Raw genomic sequence first — 13185 nt, forward strand, 5'->3', positions numbered from 1 at the left:
ATTATAGTACATTAGTAGCAATTTGTCTGAAATTTTAGATTCCTACTGCCTTATGTAATGCTTCCTTTAGTCAAAATATGATCTAATTAATAGTAAGAAATGTTACAGACTTTGGATACAAGAAGAGATAAGGTATGATTTACATGTGAAAATGTTATCATCTATTTATTATACTAATTCTTTGAGACCAATAAGTATTTCATTGTTTTGGTCTTTAAAAAAGTTGTGTTAGAGAATTTCCAATTTATGAAAGCATTAATGTTACTTGTAAAATTATATCATTTTCATCCTGCACAGCAGGATTGGGGACCCAAAACCATGGTACCACTTTAGAGGAAAAAATGACTGTCAGTAGATTAGTAAGTGTATTAGATGGATTGGGGACAAAATGGAGCCACTTAACATAGATTTAACTTTTTAGTAAAGAGTATTATGACAAAATGCAAGCAATTTTATTTTTAATACAGTACCTTGGAATAACTTCTACTTTCTAAACTATGTTCTTTTGCCAAATATGCATAAACCTAGAATTTTATGGATAAAATTATCCTTTACTAAATGTTATACTTACATTTATTTGGGACAATGATTCCCATATTACTAAAGAATGAAGGCAAACATTTTTAGATTCGTTTTAATCATATTATTTGAGTGTCAAAATAATTCATTTTTTACTGACTTGCCTTTTTTGAAAGATACAATTGATATCCTATCTCAAGTGACCTAAATGGCAATAAATTATAATTTAAAATCTTTCTCTGTTAATTATGCTTCTTAATATATGCATACTGGAAGAACAGGTATACTAGAAGAGCATATAGACATGCATATAGAAGTACCTAATAGATGAACATTAGAAGAAAAGTGTTCCTAAATTAGGTATGTCTACACACAGACACACACACACACACACACACACACACACACACATCTCTACATATGTAGATACGCACACGTATATTCCATTAATGAATATTCCAATGAATATTCATTGGGAGCCACATAGCCTAATGGTTAAGATTATAAGCTCTAAATGAAGCTAATCTGCATTCCAATCCTGGCTCCACTGCCTATTAGTTCTGTGATTCTGTGGCTTAGAAAATGTATTTATAAAATTGGGATAAAATTACATATCTTATGAGTTTTTTGAAAGAGTAAATGTGGTAAAATGAATAAATTGTAGAAGAGTGCCTAGCCCAAGTGCATATTTGATAAATATTAGCTCATGTAATATAAAGTATTTGGGGCTGCTGAATGGCACTTAAGAAATAATTATGATGGAAGATAAAAAGATTTTCTACTCTGTTAATTATTGCATTTTAAAATCATTGATGTATTCATAAAGAGACTTTCTGATTTGTATTGAGAAGTTTATTTAAAGTAGTGATACTTGCCGGGTCGTACAGTAAAATTCATTTTGATTGATTTTTATCTACTGATGTAGAAGAAAAACAGTGGTAAATAACATTCAACACTCCATGAATCTAACTAGCTAATCTCAATCCATCATTCTCACCACTCTTGGAAATCAAAAGCATTCTAAGAAAACAATACTTAGGATGAAGAGTGATACTTTAAACCTTCAAGTAGAAAAGCTTCAAGCAAAAATACAAATCAGTATGCAGTGCAGAATCTGAGGTTGGGTTTTACCAATTGGCACTCCTGAGTTCAGATTTTGGCATATGAAATTTTCATTTGAGCAACAAAATGCATCTAATTGTGTAATTTGCACTCCTTAATGAATGCATGTAGAAAGCAAGAGTAAACAGACAATGTTTTAATTCTTGAAGTAAAAAATATCACTGGCTCTTACAGGCACTGGTTTCTAAGAATCTTCTTGGCTTAGAATACAGTAATGAAATTGTAAGGGGAAGTGAGAAATTGAGGTAAGTTAGCAATAGATCATACAAGACAGAGAACTCTGAGATACTTGTGTCTTCAGTAAATATTTATATACAGCATATGTTTTATACAATAATGCTAAGATATTCAATTCATAAATCTGCATCCCCTAAATGATTGTTTACTATTAAATTTGGTTACTTAAGGTTGAATAAAACATTAATAAGATCATAGAGGGATGTCAGCAGTTTATTAATTTTTGCTAATGCATTTGAATCAGGCAAACATAATATTGACACGTGAAGGACAAAATCCTCTTATTTTTTACCATCCTTTTTAAGGTGAAATGGAAAATACCACTAAAAACCTCTTTCTGACATTTCCACTATAAGAACTTTATACAGAAAAACTCAGTCATTCATTTTGTTATATCAATATTTATTTATTGAAATACGTACTTTATGCCAATTATTTGCACACAGGTATTTAGGATATTGCTTTTCCCACCTTTATGTTTCTATGATGAAGCACAATGATGTAGAATAGACTGTTACTTTCACAATAGCCATTTTATCCTTTTTCCTCAATTTGAGTAATGTGCCTATCTTAAAAACTGCATTGCCTACCATACATTGTACATAGGTTGAACGTGCAACTAGATTCTAGCCAAGAAGATAAACCTAGTGGAAAGTATTGGAGTTTCCAGGAAAGTTTCTTGTACAGAGAAAAGGAACTCAGCAGATAACAGGCTTTTGCTCTTTGGCTCAAACAATCTTGCTACCAACATTTTATAAGCATAGTGAAGACCACTCCATCTTTCTGAGCAGAAAGTATCAGATGCCTGGACCCCAAATGTTTCTGTGGAACAACTATATCAGACTTCAGCTTCTTAAATCTGGACTTATCACATAACAGAAAAATAAACTGAAATCTTATTTAAGCCGTTCTTTTGGGGGTTTCTGTTATGAACATCTAAAGCTATTCTTTAACTGACATATCAGGAAATGCATTCTCAAATTCATTTTATTAATAAATTATACAAGTTATTTAGTTCTACAAAATCAGTGGAAAGTATACAATATTAAAAACATTGCATATATGAAAAATCCACACCTAACAACACAATCAATGGTGAAAAACTAAAAAATTTTCCTCTAAGATCAGGAATGAGACCAAGATATTGACTTTTACCACTTCTGTTCAACAGAGTATTGTAAGTACTAGCCAGAATGTTCAGGAAAGAAGTAATAAAATACATCCAAATTGAAAGAAGTCAAATTACCTCTGTTTACAGATGACATTATCTTATATGTAGAAAACCCTAAAGATGATTCACATACATACACACACAGACACACACACAAACTATTAGAGCTAACAAACAAAGTTGGCGAGTATCAGGATACAAAATCTACATTCAAAAGTAAATTGCATTTTTATACACTAAAAATGGCCAGTGTGAAAATAAAATTAAGGAAACAATTCCATTTTTAATAACACCAAAAATAATAAAATAATTAGAAATAATTTAACTACAGAGGCAAAAGACTTATACTTGGAAAACTATAAAACATTACTGAAATAAAGAAGACATAAATAAGTGGGACGATGTCTCATGTTCATGGTTGAAACACTTAATATTGTTAAGATGACAATACAAAACCCAAAGTACTCTACAGGTACGACACAATCACTCAAAATCCAAGTGTTTTTTGCAGAAATAGAAAAACTCATCTAAAAATTCACATGGAATCTCAAAAAACTTCAAATAACCAAACAATCCTGGAAAAGGAGAACAAAGTTGGAGGATTCATACTTTCCGATTTCTTACTTAGCAAAACTTACTGAAAAGTCACAGTAATCAAAACAATGTGATACCGATGTAAAGAAAAACATATCAACCCATGAAATAGAATAGAAATCCAAAAACTAAACACTCATATATATATTGTCCATTTTTTTTTGACAATGGTGCTAAGACCATGTAATGGGGGGATGGGCACTTTTCTACTAACAGTGCTAGTTAGTTTGGAAACTAGATAGCCACATGCAAAGAATAAAGCTGGACCCTTACCTTACACCACATACAAAAATTAACTCAAAATGGACCAAATATCTAAACTAAAGAGATAAAAATTATAGAACTCGTAGAAGAACAGATGTGGAAAATCTTCATGACATTGGATTGGATAATGATTGCTTATATATGACACCAAAAGCACAGGCAATAAAAAAAGGAGATAAATTGAACATGAAAATTAAAAAATTGTGCATCCAAGAAAACTATCAGGAGAGTGAAAAGACAACTCAGAACAGGAGAAAATATTTGCAAATTGTACATATATATGTGTGTATATATATATAATATATTATATATGGGATTAATTTTCAAGATATATAATATATATATAATATGTATTATATATGGGATTAATTTTCAGAATATATAAATATTCTACACATCAACAACAACAAGAAAAAGCAACCCAATTCAAAAATGGGCAAATAACTCTTATTTTTTTTAAGATGGTTGACCGGCTCTGTCACTCAGGCTGGAGTGCAGTGGCATGATTATAGATCATTGCAGCCTCAAACTCCTGGGTTTAAGCAATCTTCCCCCTCCCAGCCTTCTGAGTAGCTAGGAGTGTAAGTATGTGACACCATACCCACATAATTTTTTTTTTTTGTAAATGATTTTAGAGACAAGGTCTCACTATGTTGTCCAGGCTTGTCTCAAACTCCCGGCCTCGAGAGATTCTTCTGCCTCAAACTCCCAAAGTGCTGAGATTACAGGCATGAGCCACTGTGCCTGCAATCCTTGGCATGGGTATGAGCAAAGAACTTGCATTGACATTTCTCCGAAGAAGATATACAAATGATCAGAAGCACAAGAAAAAAGTGTCCACCAATACTAGTCATTCAAGAAATGCAACTCAAGTCCACAATGAAATGCCACTTTACATCTATTAGAATAGCTATTAAAAAGAAAAAAAAGGCAGAAAATGACAAATGTTGGTGGAATGTGAAGAAATTAGAGCCCTTGTGAATTGCTAGCAGGAATATAAAATGGTGCAGCTGCTGCAGAAAACAGTTTAGTAACTCTTCGAAAAGTTAAGCAGAGTTGTCATATAACCCAGCAATTCTATTTCTAGGTACATAACCAAGATAATTGAAAGCAAGAATTCAAACAGATACTTCAACACTAGTGTTCACCAATGTTCATAGCAGCATTCTTGATAATAGCCAGAAGGTGGAAGCAACCCACATGTCTATCAACAGACGAATGGATAAACAAATACAACATACACACACAATGAACTATTATTCAGTCTTAAAAAGGAATGAGGCCGGGCACGGTGGCTCACACCTGTAATTCCAGCACTTTGGGAGGCCGAGGCAGGTGGATCACGAGGTCAGGAGATCGAGACCATCCTGGCTAACACGGTGAAACCCCGTCTCTACTAAAAATACAAAAAAAAAATAGCCGGGTGAGGTGGTGGGTGCCTGTAGTGCCAGCTACTGGGGAGGCTGGGGCAGGAGAATGGCGTGAACCTGGGAGGCAGAGCTTGCAGTGAGCTGAGATTGTGCCACTGCACTCCAGCCTGGGCGACAGAGCAAGACTCCGTCTCAAAAAAAAAAAAAAAAGAAAAAAGAATGAAATTCTGATAGGTGCTATAATACAAATGAACCCTAGAGATACTACACTAAGTGAAATAAGCCACAAACACAATGGCAAGTATTGTATGATTTCCCTTATAAGAGTGTAATAGTCAGTTTGGGGTGCTATAACAATACTATAGACTGGGTGGCTTAAATAACAAATATTTTTTTTCTCACAGATCTAGTGTCGAGGAAATCCAAGATCAAGGTGCTTGCAGATCCTGCATCTGAGAAGGGCCACTTCTTGGCTTGTAGGCAGCTGCTTTCTCACTGTATTCTCATGGGGCTGACAGAGAGAGAGAGAGAGAGAGAAAGAGAGAAAATGGAAGGATGGAGAAACAAGCTTTCATGTTCTCATCTCACTTCTTATAAGGGCACTGTATTAGTCAGGGTTCGCTAAAGAGACAGAATTAATAGGATAGCTGTATCTATAAAGGGCAGTTTATTAAGGAGTATTAACTAATACGATCACAAGGCGAGGTCCCACAATAGGTCATCTGCAAGCCAAGCTGAGGAGAAAGGAAGCCAGTCCACGACTCAAAGCTGAAGAATTTGGAGTCCAATGTTTGGGGTCAGAAAACATCCAGCATGGTAGAAATATGTAGGTTCGGAGGTGAAGCCAGTCTAGTCTTTTCACGTTCTTCTGTCTGCTTTTATTCTGGCTACACTGGCAGCTGATCAGATTGTACCCACCCAAATTTATGGTGGGTTTGCCTTTCCAAGTCCACTGACTCAAATGTTAATCTCCTTTGGCAATACCCTCACAGACACACCCGGGAACGATACTTTGCATCTTTCAATCCAATCAAGTTGACACTCAATATTAACAATCACAGGCACTAACGTCATTCCTGAGGGCTCCACTCTCATGGCTTAATTACCTCCCCCAAACCCCTCCTCCTTATACCATCACATTAGGGGTTAAGATTTCAACATCAAAATTTTTGAGAGACACAAATATTTAGCCCATGACAATGAGGCATCTAGAATAGGCAAATTCATAGAGATAGAAAGCAGAATAGAGGTTATCAAGGGCTGGGAAGAAATAATGTGGAGTATATTAGTCTGTTCTCATGCTGCTAATAAAGACATACCCAAGATTGGTAATTTATAAAGGAAAGAGGTTTAATTGACTCACAGCTCCACATGGCTGGTGAAGCCTCACAATCATGGTGCAAGGTGAAGGAGGAGCAAAGTCATGTCTTACATGGAGGCAAGCAAGGGAACGTGTGCAAGGAAACTGCCCTTTATAAAACCATGAGATCTCATGAGACTTATTCACGATCAGAAGAACAGCACAAGAAAGACCTGCCCCTGTAATTCAATTACCGCCCACAGGGTCCCTCTCACGACACGTGGGAATTATGGGAGCTACAATTCAAGATGAGATTTAGGTGAGGACACAGCCAAACCATATCAGGGAGTGACTGTTTAAGGAGTTCAGAGTTTCTTTTTGGTATGATGAAGAAGTTCTAGAAATGGAGAGTAGTGATGATTGTGCAAATGCAACTGAATTGTACACTTAAAAATGTTTTGAATGGCAAGTTTTATGTTGTATATATTTTACCACAATTTTTAAAATATGTACTTCTAGGATTTCATTTTTTATTTCTAGTTGTGTAATTAATTTAAACTAAGTTTAAAATAATTTTTAAATATTAAATATGTAATATAGACTGCATTGTCTTAGCAAAGCTATCCAGATAATAATTCAACATGTCATAAAAAATAATATAGCAGTTTTTTACTTAGAACTTTTTTAAAGATTGTTTCAAAAGAATATCAATTAAATCTTATTTTCTTATCATGACAGCTATCCCTGTGTATTTTAAATATCAAATAAAGCATTCAGAAAAAATAAGGCACACAGATTCTATAGTTAAAAGCAACTTGGCCAAAATTAATGCTAGTAGATAAGAGATTTCAGTCTGAAAATAAATCCATTTCTCCAATTCCAAAGACTATTGTCATCTGCCACAATTTAGGGTACATCTAGAATAAGATGAATATTTTTGATAAGAATTCTACACAACAGTGAAAATATCACTGTCTAGTCTTGATTTACAACCTAATATAAAATTTATTTTGAAAATAAAATAACTTATATTGGGTTTTTTTTTCCTGATTTTAGAAGATTGGCCTGTTTTCTTCTTAAGAGTTTTCTCTTACATGAGAAAAAAAGCAAAGTGGGTAAATGCTTAAAACACAAAAGTTAACCACATTATAAAGAACTCTAAAGAACATTCTATTTAATCCATTCTTTTCCTAATACATGTAGGAGGAATATGGTCACAGCATTTCCAGAATAACAGAATTCAAAATATAGAGTATGGCCAATTCTATAATGTGCATTTTAAATAATTATTTTAAGATCAAGAATGTGGCCAATGTGTTCTGGTGCCTTTGAATGTTAAGCTTCTTTCTTTGATGGGAATCTTATAGTTTGTCTCTGAATATCAGAGCACACCATGCTTTAGGGGAAAATAGATGGAAAATGTTTTTTAGTGTAAGAAAAACATTTCTGGGAGAGAAAGTAAAAACAACCCATTCAATCACACAATGCAGAAAAAATAAGAATATCTCCCAAAACGACTTCTACAATAGTCTAAATCCTCTTTGTAATCAATATCGGCTCTGACAGTCTTAACAGAAAGTTTCTGCACACTGAAAGCCATGTCACAAGAATATGTAAATAACATTCCTTTCCCACATACCTCACTATAACTGCAGTGCCTAACACCCATTTTTCCTAAGCAGCATCACTTCTAGTCTTAGATGAGTTAAAGTGAAAATAAAACTTTTCATTTCATCATTTTGTGAACGTGAAAATATGTCAGTTTGGCTCCAGTATTCCTGTTTTTTGGACTAGAGAAAGATAGGAATCACGTGTTTTTTGAAGACTCAAACTACTGGCTTTTGGTATGTACAATATTTATTGGGGATTGTTTAAAATGCTCTGATAAAAATAAACTTTGTTCCATTCTAGCTCTTGACTCTCAAAGGCAGGAAATTACAAAAAAAGAAAGATTGGCAAAGGAATATTATAACATTTTGGCATGCCTTATATTCTTTCAGTGGACAAACAGTCTTAGAATACACAGTAACACATTTTAATTCCCAAACTAGGGTTATACCAAGTAAATGCAATAGAATTTAAAATGAATTCCCAGCACTAACCCAACTGTGTTATTCCTTTATATTTGTTCATAGATACTATGGCTTAGACTAAATTTACTAGCAAAGCAATTCCTTGGCCTCATAGCTAAGGCTTTGATACTGAAAACTTGGTTTATTAGTTCATTCATAAACATCACCTTTAGGATACCGCTATTTATATTTGAAGTTGAAACATAACCATCTAAGTTAGAGCATTTATATATAGACATATTAATATAGCTCCCTTATTGACAACGAAAGTTTTGATATTTTGGTTTGAAATATCTAGCTTATTAATATGAAACCATTACCATTTGGAAATCCTGGAGCCATAGTTCACCCATTTACCATTTCAAGATCCTCTGAGGTTTCCACTTGGGAAAACTATATGCCTAATTACCTAATGTTAATGAAGCCCTAATTTTTACGACATAAACTGGTCTCGTTAAATTTGTCAACTTCAGGACAATTAGGCATCATTAGTATTACCTATTGACTAATTGAGCTGTAAAATAAAATTTAGCATTTCATTTTCAGCAACCTTTAGGTATCCAGGAAGAAAATATGTCATGACTTATGACAGGATCTTCTAGAAAAGGTAAATTAATGAATTCAGATGACTTTTCAAATAAAGCCATATTCTAAATATGAATTCTAAGTAGCATTAATTGCTATTAACATTAATTACTTTAAGCATCAACTTGCTTCTGATGATTTTAATTTTTATCAGAATTAAGTAGCAGAATCAATAAGAGAAATTGTAGATTTGTGACTTTCATTCAAAACTGGTGAAATCACTGGCAGTATATCAGTTTCCACTCAGAACGACTAAAATTAGTAACATCACAGAAGAGCTGAACAACAATCTTAACCAATTTAACCCAATGACATTCATTGAACACTGCACCCAATAATGACAATAAATATTCTTTGTGAGTCCACATAGGACATTTACCACAAAATGAGTCTATGATAAGTCTTCAAATAAACAAATTGCATAGGATTTAAATCACTCAAATTATGTTTTTGGAACATAATATAATTAATTAAAAATAGTCTAATAAAAATAACTGAAATATCCCTAGCTTCTCGGAAATTAAGCAATACATATTAAATAAAAATATGTGTCAAGAACTCACCAAAAACTTAGAAAATCTTTTCAATGAAATAATAACAAAGGTCCAGTATATCAAATCTTGCATGATACATCTGATAGAGTACTTAGTGGCATATTTGTGGCTTTAAAAAGAATATATTAGAAAATAACAAAGGCTGAGAATCGATGAATTAAGCATCCATCTTGAGAAACTAGCAAAAGAAGAGTCAATTAATCCCCAGAAAGCAAAAGGAAGGAAATAATAAAGAACAAAAGATAAATTTGACAATTTAGATGAAAAGCAGACATCTCTTGAAAACCACCAATTACCAATCCATCACAAGAAACTCTACATTTAGATGGTTTTGGCAGTGAGTTCTTCCAAATATTTAAGGAAAGAAGTGTAAAAAAAAAGAAAAAGAAAAAGAAAGAAGGAACATGTCTTACTTTGTTTTATAAGATTAGCATAACTTTGATATAAAACCTGACAATGATATTACAAGAAACAAAATTTTAACAAATCTTTCTCATCAACAAGATGTAAAATCCTCAACAAAACACCATATCAAATCTAGGGATATATAAAAAGAATAACACCCTACAATTAAGTGAGGTTTATTCTGTGAATACAGAGTTGGTTAACGTTTGAGAAAAATGTAATTTGATGCATTAGCCGCAAAAAGAGAAAAAATTCATATCCCTAAATGCATAGAAAACTTGTGATAAAATTCAACATTCTTTACTAGAAACAAAACAAAAACCCCTAGCCTAAGTTCAATAGACAGAAATTTTCTTAATCTGATAGCATCTCTTTTTTTTGAGAAAGAGTCTCGCTCTCGCCCAGGATGGAGTGCAGTGGCGCCATCTCGGCTCACTGCAAGCGCCGCCTCCCGGGTTGACGCCATTCTGTCTCAGCCTCTTGAGTAGCTGGGACTACAGGCGCCCACCACCATGCCTGGCTAATTTTTTTTTTTTTTTTGTATATTTTTTAGCAGAGACGGGATTTCACCGTGTTAGCCAGGATGGTCTCGATCTCCTGATGTTGTGATCTGGCCACCTCAGCCTCCCAAAATGCTGGGATTACAGGCATGGGCCACCGCGTCTGGCCTCTGATAGTATCTTTTAAAGATAAATCAAAGATTATACAAAATGATGAACTGTAAAAAAAAATTGTCCCCTCCAAAATAGGGAATGAGACAAAGATGGCTGGTCTTCCCATTTCAAGTCAACATTATACTGGAAGTCCAAGCCAGTGCGACAGTGGCAAAGAAAGAAGACATTATTCTTTGCAGGCAACATGATAGTATCTGTAAAAAATCTGAAAGAACCTATACGGAAAGTTTAAAAATAAGCAAAACTCACCTATGATGCTAGAAGTCAGATTCATGACTATTTCTGGTGGTGGTGGGGTCTGGTTTCTGAAAGAAACATGTAATAATATCCTGTTTCTTGATCTTAGTGCAACCTACACTGAAGCTTTATTTTTGGAAATGAATTGAGCTGCACAGTTAGATTTTGTGCACTTTTATATATGTATGCTAAACTATAAATAATTATATTGTATATTATAGGTAACATTTCTTGAGTCACTGAGATTATCACGAGTCAAAAATTTTGTCACCTAATCTTGAAAACAAGTTCAGGAAGTGGATCTTATTTTTAGCCCCATTTTACAAATAAAAAATCCGGACTCTGAACACAGATCTTTATGATGCCAAACTTATGTTCTTTATCACAAAATGTAATGTTTTTAATGCTTCTTAATTCAATGTTTTCTGAATCTCTCTTGACAATTCTTTCTGTTCCAGATTTTGGGCGATAAACACAGGTTAAACTCTAATTTAAAATGTGAATTTACAACAGCCATGAAAATTATTACATGCCTGAAAAACCCATATTTAGGGAGATAATACTGAGTGCACATTGCATTTTACTTGCATTCATGCAAGATTGACTCAACCTGTCAAATGTTTGAAAATCAAAGCCAGTCTTATGGCCCAAACATGTATTAAATCATGTGCACAAATGATTCATAACAAAAGCCATTCCGCCCCCAGTGTTCTGGCAGCCAAGAACAAATCACAGTTATGCCTAAATCTGAAGAACTACTCTTCTCATATATTGTTAATGATGAGATTACAAAGGCAGCAAAGCACTGGAGATGAATGGGTGACCATAAAATATAAGACGTATGCTCCAGTAAGACCCAAAGTAATTGAAAAAAATTAGATCATGGTGGCACATCTTTCTATTCCATCTAGTTTTTTCAACCTCCCAGCAGAAGTTGATATAAGAAGAGAAAATATTTGCTGGTCGGCACACAAGGCAGTGAAACCTTCCCACTTTTGTGCAGATGGAAGCTAACTTAATCTGGTTCATATGTTTTAAGCACATCTTAAAATAAAAACTGGAGGCTCACTTGTGCCCATAAAAAAACTGCATAAAGCTGCAGAAGTAGGCAAGCAATTTAAATTTCCAATATGTTTTTGCAATTCTTTCTTCATTCCAACAGGGTAATAATGCTACCATTTTCACTTCATCATTTGATTCTTTTTAAAATCCACGTTTACATTTCAAATGTTATATCTGACCTAATTATTTCAAGAAAGGTTGAAGTTGCCTCAAAAAATCAATTACAATAGTCAGTCTGTTTTGTTTCCACTTACAAATTCATTATTTGAATGTGCTATCAGAATTCATAGCAGTAGTTTCCAGCTATAATGCATAGATGGCATCTGTTATTTTCTCTTGCAAGAGAGTCCTTGGAGTACTTTGGCAAACGTGGTTATGAAAATATACAGTAACTATTTTTTAGCATTATCCTACATAACTGGACAATGCTTACCTAACAATTACTTTTAGATCTTTATTGAATTTTAAAATGACACTCATACTCATAGGTATTATTATTAATTATTATTCAGGAAAAACAGAAAGGCAAGCACTAAATTTTGGTGTTTTTTTTTTTTTTTTTTTTTTTTTTTAAGAATTGGGTCCTGGCTGGTGTGGTGTTTACAACTAATTGATCACAACCAATTATATATTTCTTTGTCCCTTCTCCTATTGATTCACTTGACTAGCCTTAAAAAAAAGAGAGAGAGAAGAAGAAGAAAAAGAATTGGCTCCTTTATCTACTATTCTATGTAACTAGTTGGCATGTTTCCTACTTTAGCCAAAAAAAGAGGGGGAAGGATGTGCTGAAAATAATTTTGGCTTCATCTTAGTTTATTATTTTAACCCCTGCTTAATCCAGTCTTCAGGAAGGCAGGTTTCATGTAGGTTTTATTCAGATTTATTCTCACATTTATTGTATAATAGATGCTCAGTAAGTTTTAGCTGAATGCATGAATGAGTTGGCCATTCAATATTACATCTGAAAGCTCACAATGGGAAACAGAAGATTGTATTTGTGTCAGAGGTCACAATATTAT

The sequence above is a fragment of the Macaca thibetana genome, chromosome 2 (assembly GCF_024542745.1).
Source record: "Macaca thibetana thibetana isolate TM-01 chromosome 2, ASM2454274v1, whole genome shotgun sequence".
In the NCBI taxonomy this organism is placed as follows: domain Eukaryota; kingdom Metazoa; phylum Chordata; class Mammalia; order Primates; family Cercopithecidae; genus Macaca; species Macaca thibetana.